The sequence below is a fragment of the Bison bison genome, unplaced genomic scaffold (assembly GCF_000754665.1).
Source record: "Bison bison bison isolate TAMUID 2011002044 unplaced genomic scaffold, Bison_UMD1.0 scf7180017864329, whole genome shotgun sequence".
Classification (NCBI taxonomy): Eukaryota; Metazoa; Chordata; class Mammalia; order Artiodactyla; family Bovidae; genus Bison; species Bison bison.
In genome coordinates, this window is record NW_011494901.1 from 6,678,247 (window position 1) to 6,685,912 (window position 7,666).

Here is a 7,666-nt window from a genome sequence, read left to right on the forward strand (position 1 = left end):
TGTAGTGTCCTTCTTTATTTCTGCAATATTCCTTATTTGATGGTCTACTTTGTCTGATATAAGAATTGCTACTCCAGCTTTCCTTTGATTTCCACTTGCATGTAATATATTTTTCCATCCTCTCACTTTCACTCTGTATATGTCTCTAGGTCTGAAGTAGACCTCTTGTAGACACATATATACATGTCTTGTTTATATATCAAATTGATCAGTTTGTGTCTTTTGGTTGGGCAATTTAATCTGTTTACATTTAAAGTAATTATTGATATGTATGCTTATGGTCGATGTGAAGCATGGCAGGGTTGTATTTTTCAGGGTTATTGTGGAAACTGACCATCCTATCCTTCTGATTAATACTTGTGAAAATCTCATCACCTTCTGTCATGTACAGGACATAGTTTTCTGCCTCCTGAAGCTTAGATAACTGCAAACAAATTGTAATATCTTGTAATGACAGTGTTAAAAAGGTCTTGGTGTGCCTCTGGAACAGGCACTGCTCCACCAGCCTCTGTTGTGGTTTCATGTAAAGGTCTTGCTGTGCTTGGTCACCAGGCTGTGGAGCTAAGAGGGGTTGTTGATGGAGTACACTTTTGCTAACTTGTGGTATGTATTAAGTGAAGAGGCTTAATGAATCTATCCATGATTTGAGACATTTATTTCAGCAGCTGCTGTAAGTATTTTCCCCAGGAGGATCAAAGAAATCAGAACATATTTTTTATAAGACTCCAGCATGATGTGACTGACAGCCATAGTGGGCGTGGTGATGGCCTGCTCATAGAAGTAAAGCACCTGCTTGACATTCTTCAGCCTGGTGTAAACCATCCTGCTGTAGTAATAGCAGCCCAGGAAGTGCTTCACAACATAGGGCCTATTCTCTTTGCAGATGTCCACCATGTCCATGTCCAGGTACAGTAGGGCTGGCTTAGACCATTTTGCCAGCAAACTGCTGGCAGAGGTAGGTGTGCACAGAGGTCACCTGGTTTGTGTTCATTTATATCTTGTTGATGGCCTGCCTAAGGATGCCAATTCTATGCAGGGGCTGTTTTCTTTCCACAATTGCATCTGTTAGCTGATGGCAAAGTCTAGTAACTAGACACAACAATAGCAAAATATTGGAGAAATAAATGACTACAGGGTGGAACACATGCCCTGGAGAAGATGAAAACCAAATTGCCCTAACAGGTGTCTATTTCATAGCAGATGTGTTCCCTGTTATAAGTGCTGATAAAGAACTGAACATGGGAGAATAACCTCTTGAAGTTGGGAATACTGGGCCTAGAAAACTTCACAAACCTTGGGTGGAGAGTTGCTTGACACTGTTAACAAACTGCTCCAGGGCTGATGCCATGTTCCTAGCTGTCAAGTGGTGGAGACAGCACATGCCTCCTAACACATTTTAAAGTTCACAATAGTATATTGTTAGCTGTAGGTGCTATGTTGTGCAGCAGATATCTAGAATTCATTCATGTTGAAAAACTGAAAATTTAAGCCTATCAAACAATAACTTCCCTTTTCCCTCACCCTCCATCCCTTGGCAGCCACCATTCTATTCTTTGCTTCTCTGAGTTTGACTACTTTAGATGCCTTATGTAGGTAGAATCAGGCAGTATTTGCTTGTCTGTGACTGGTTTATTTCACTTAGCATAATATTCTTTAGGTTCAGCTATGTTGTCATAAATGGCTGGATTTCACTTTTTAAGCCTAAATAATATTCCATTGAGTGTCTGTACCACATATTCTTTATCCATGTATCTGTTGATGGGCATTTGAGTTGTTCCAGTACCTTGCCTATTATGAACAATGTTATAATACACATGTGCTGATATAAGATCCTGACTTCATTTCTTTTGACTGTTTACCCAAAAGTAGGAATGCTCGATCATATAGTAGTTTTATTTTTAGTTCTTTGAGGAACCTCCATACTGTTTCCAACCTTTCTATATTACAACCAACAATGTATAAGCATTCTATTTCCTCCAAATTCTTGCCAACACATATTTCATTTTGTTTTGTAAAATTATAATTTTACAAAATTATAATTAGTGTGGTAATTATAGCCACACTAACAGTTGTGAGATGATAGATCACTGTAGATTTGACTTGCATTTCCCTGTTGATTGGAGATGTTGAACACCTTTTTGTATACTTGGTGGTCATTTGTATGTCTTCTTTGGGCCTGATAATTCTTTATTGTGGGGACTGTCCTGTGCATTATAGTGTATTTAACAGTATGCCCAGAGCCCACCCCCTAGATGCAATAGCACTCATACCCCCTTAACAGTTACGACAACCAAAAATGCCTCTAGATATTGCCAAGTATCTCCTAGGAAAATATGTCTCCTGATAAGGAACCACTGACATTGATGGCCACCTCCTGATCTGTCTGGACGATATTCTTTTGCTTAATCACTATTATTACAACAGCAGCAGCAACAATGCCCCCACGGCTTTTATCATTAGCATCACCATTATTACCATCAGCAATAGCATTTTCATTAGTCATCATCATTAACTACTAACATTTATTCATGATGATTTAGGATCTCATTAATGGACTTTACTGACCCCCAAGTGCCTGGCTTTTTCCAGGAAATGTTTATGGAATAGCCTATATCTCAAAACTCTGAGGTAAATATTAATAACTATTTTATTCCAATTTTGAAGATGAAAAAACTTATGGTCAAGGATTTTAATTTTTCTCAGTGAGGCAGAACACAACCGTGCATCTGTCTGATGTAAGCTTTTATTATATCAGAGCTTTTATTCATTACCTTAGTCTGTCATGTAATTCTTTTTTGTCTCATTATTTGCATCTCCTCTAGCTCCTAGCAAAGGTCAAGCACAAGTTTAGCTTTCAAATAAATCTTTGTAAACCACAAAAATCAAATCACTCCGCTTAATTCAAATGAATTTGCAACTTGTCTGTTGAGGCAATGAAAAATTGCTTTGCAATACAGGACTAAATCTAGAATTCTGCCTCCAACATTGACCAGCTGTGTGAGCTTAGACAAGCCACTTGACCTTTCTAAGCCTCTGATACTTCATCTGTAAATGAATTAATACGTGTAATGTGTTAAGAGATAAAAGCCACACCTGGATACTGTTAGCACCCAATAAAAGCAGGATGTTTCTATTCCAAATTCTTTATTCTGCTTTTCCTATCTCATCAGTTCAGGATAGATTTAAATCTTTTTGTTCCCTGTGTAAGAGTGATTGGAAAGTTGCTGTGTATGCTTAGGAGACATGAGAACCAAAAGTGTCAGGTCAGACAAGAAGATAACTGGCTTCTCTCAACTTCTCTCCTGAGAAATGGCAGCCTCTCTTGAATAGAGCCCTCCCTGGGCATCAGAGACTCTGAAGTGGGGACTGGAGAATTGTGTACACTGTCAGGGCTCCAGTTTCATCATCTGCATGTTAGTTTAGATAATCTCAAGTTTCTTAGATCAACATGTGATCTAACAATTTGTATGACCTATTTTCATAATTTATATCAAGATACTGGTATCATATGTTTCATCTTTGAGTAAGCTCCTTCATAGGAGCTGGGTATATACATAGGTAATATTTCTCTTTCTCTCTTTCTTTCTTTTCCTCTGACACAAATTCTTTAAACCAGTTGTGATCTCCACATATACCTCTGTCAAGCATGCTTTTCTTAGGTGGTAAGCAGGACATGCAATTAGAGTTCACAAAGAGCTAATGAAACCTCATAGACATATCTGAAGTGTTGATTAAATGGACAACATGTCTATTTAAATACATGCCTGCTTCTCCTGTTAACCTGAACATTGATCCTACTGAGAAGAAGGGCGGGATGGCTAGTCAATATCTCTTTCTAAGAAGCTTTTGACTTGAATTAGTTGTCCTCACAGAGCCCTGGATTAGACTAAAGGACAAGTTATAAGGCATTAATGAAAGTGTTGGGGTAAGCCAGTAAAAGATAATCAGCCTGCAGGGAGCAGAACGGCTTGAGAAATAAACAGACAAAATGTCAATGTCCTCAGTTCAGTTCAGTCATTCAATCGTGTCCGACTCTTTGCAACCCCATGAATCACAGCAAATCAGGCCTCCTTGTCCATCACAAACTCCTGGAGTCCACCTAAACCCATGTCTATTGAGTCGGTGATGTCACCCAACCATCTCATCCTCTGTTGTCCCCTTCTCCTCTTGCCCTCAATCTTTCCCAGCATCAGGGTCTTTTCAAATGAGTCAGCTCTTTGCATCAGGTGGCCAAAGTATTGGAGTTTCAGCTTCAGCATCAGACCTTTCAATGAATATTCAGGACTGATTTTCTTTAGGATGGACCGGTTGGCTATCCTTGAAGTCCAAGGGACTCTCAAGAGTCTTCTCCAACATCATAGTTCAAAAGCATCAATTCTTCGGCCCTCAGCTTTCTTTATAGTCCAACTCTAACATCCATACATGACCACTGGAAAAACCATAGCCTTGACTAGACGGACCTTTGTTGACAAAGTAATGTCTCTGCTTTAAATATGCTGTCTAGGTTGGTCATAACTTTCCTTCCAAGGAGTAAGTGTCTTTTAATTTCATGGCTGAAATCACCATCTAGAGTGATTTGGGGCCCCCCCAAAATAAAGTCAGCCACTGTTTCCACTATTTCCCCATCTATTTGCCATGAAGTGATGGGACCGAACGCCATGATCTTCATTTTCTGAATGTTGAGCTTTAAGCCAACTTTTTCACTCTCCTCTTTCATTTTCATCAAGAAGCTTTTTAGTTCCTCTTCATTTTCTGCCATAAGGGTGGTGTCATCTGCGTATCTGAGGTTATTGATATTTCTCCCGGCAATCTTGATTCCAGCTTGTGCTTCTTCCAGCCCAGCGTTTCTCATGATGTACTCTGCATAGAAGTTAAATAAGCAAGGTGATAATATACAGCCTCGATGTACTCCTTTTCCAATTTGCAACCAGTCTGTTCCATGTCCAGGTCTAACTTTTGCTTTCTGATCTGCATACAGATTTCTCAAGAGGCAGGTCAGGTGGTCTGGTATTCCCATCTCTTTCAGAATTTTCCACAGTTTATTGTGATCCACACAGTCAAAGGCTTTGGCATACTCAGAAAAGCAGAAATAGATATTTTTCTGGAACTATCTTGCCTTTTTTATGATCCATCGGATGTTGGCAATTTGATCTCTGGTTCCTCTGCCTTTTCTAAAACCAGCTTGAACATCTGAAAGTTAGCGGTTCACATATTGCTGAAGCCTGGCTTGGAGAATTTTAAGCATTACTTTATTAGCATGTGAGATGAGTGCAATTGTGCAGTAGTTTGAGCATTATTAGCCATTGCCTTTCTATGGGATTGGAATGAAAACTGACCTTTTCCAGTCCTGTGGCCACTGATATTTCCAAATATATGGCCACTGCTGAGTTTTCCAGATTTACTGGCATATTGAGTGTAGCAATTTCACAGCATCATCTTTCAGAATTTTAAGTAGCTCAACTGGAATTCAATCACCTCCACTAGCTTTGTTCGTAGTGCTGCTTCCTAAGGCCCACTTGACTTCACATTCCAGGATGTCTGGTTCTAGGTTACTGATCACACCATCGTGATTATCTATGTTGTGAAGATCTTTTTTGTACAGTTCTTCTTTGCATTCTTGCCACCTCTTCTTAATATTTTCTGCTTCTGTTAGGTCCATACCATTTCTGTCCTTATTGAGCCCATCTTTGCAAGAAATGTCCCAGTGGTCTCTCTAATTTTCTTGAAGAGATCTCTAGTCTTTCCCATTCTATTATTTTCCTCTCTTTCTTTGCATTGACCGCTGAGGAAGGCTTTTTTATCTCTCCTTGCTATTCTTTGGAACTCTGCATTCAAATGGATATATCTTCCATTTTTTCCTTTGCTTTTCTCTTCCCTTCTTTTCACAGCTATTAGTAAAGCCTCCTCAGACAGCCATTTTGCTTTTCTGCATTTCTTTATCTTGAGGATGGTCTTGATTCCTGTCTCCTGTACAATGTCATGAACCTCCGTCCATAGTCTATCAGGCACTCTGTCTATCAGATCTATACCCTTAAATCTATTTCTCACTTCCACTGTATAGTCATAAGGGTTTGATTTAGGTCATACCTGAATGGTCTAGTGGTTTTCTCCACTTTCTTCAATTTCAGTGAATTTGGCAATAAGGAGTTCATGATCTGAGCCACAGTCAGCTCCCAGTCTTGTTTTTGCTGACTGTATAGAGCTTCTCCATATTTGGCTGCAAAGAATATAATCATTGTGATTTTGGTGTCAACCATCTGGTGATGTTCATGTGTAGTCTTCTGCTGTGTCGTTGAAAGAGGGTATTTGCTATGACCAGTGCGTTCTCCTGGGAAAACTCTATTAGCCTTTGCCCTGCTTAATTCTGTACTCCAAGGCCAAATTTGCCTGTTACCCCAGGTGTTTCTTGACTTCCTACTTTTGCATTCCAGTGCCCTATAATGGAAAGGACATCTTTTTTGGGTGTTAGCTCTAGAAGGTCTTGTAAGTCTTCATAGAACTGTTCAACTGCAGCTTATTCAGTGTTACTGGTTGGGGTATAGACTTGAATTATTGTGATATTGAATGATTTGCCTTGGAAACGAACAGAGATCATTCTGTCATTTTTGAGATTGCATCCAAGTACTGCATTTAGGACTCTTTTGTTGACTATGATGGCTAATCCATTTCTTCTAAGGGATTCCTGCCCACAGTAGTAGATATAATGTCCTAGATAGCAGCAAAGGGAAGATTGTCTGTCTATCCATCTATCTGTCTCTATTATCTACCCATCTTTCAGCACTGCCTTTTTAAGTGATTCTGGAAGGAACTTAATGATCTTCATTTAAAAGGCACAGTGTGAGAACAAGATTAAGATGGCAGAATAGAAGGACATGTGCTCATCTTTTGCCAGAGCATCAAAATTGCAGCCAGCTGTTGAACAATCATTGACAAGAAGACACTGTAACCCACCAAAAATGATACCTTACATCCAAGGACAAAGAAGAAGCCACAACAAAATGGTAGGAGAAACACAATTATGAAAAAAGCAAATTCTTACCTGCCAGGTGGGCAACTCACAAACTGGAGAACAATAATACCAAAGAAGTTCTTGCACTGTTGTGAAGGTTCAAGGCCCCACATCAGGCTCCCCAGTCTGGAGATCTGGCCAAGTGACTGGGAATTCCCAGGGAATCTTATTTTTAAGGCCAGTGGAATTTTATTTCAGAGCTACCATACGACTTGAAGAAACAGAGACTCTTGGAGGGCAATAAAAGGTCTTGTGCACCAGGATCCAGGAGAAAGGAGCAATGAGCCCACAGGAAACTGAGCCAGACCTGCCTTTGAGTTTTTGAGGGTCTCCTGCAGAGGTGTGGGTTGTCAGTAGCCTGACACAGGGATGGGGGCATTGACAGCAGTAGTCCTGAGAGATGCATCTCTACATAAGTTCTATTGGAGGTTACCAATAGTCCTACTATAGAAGTCTATAGACTCTAGGACTGAGTTCAATTCAGTTCAGTTCAGTTGCTCAGTCGTGTCTGACTCTTTGCGACCTCATGAATCGCAGCACGCCAGGCCTCCCTGTCCATCACCAACTCCAGAGTTCACTCAGGCTCACGTCCATCAGGTCAGTGATGCCATCCAGCCATCTCATCCTCTGTCGTCCCCTTCTCCTCCTGCCCCCAAT

The 7,666-nt window shown here is 40.2% G+C and overlaps 1 pseudogene; it reads right to left on the bottom strand.

Annotated features, from left to right (window-relative positions):
- Positions 1–259: 259 nt before the first annotated feature.
- On the bottom strand, positions 260–2,503 carry LOC104998460 (annotated as a pseudogene).
- Between the last annotated feature and the right edge of the window lie 5,163 nt (positions 2,504–7,666).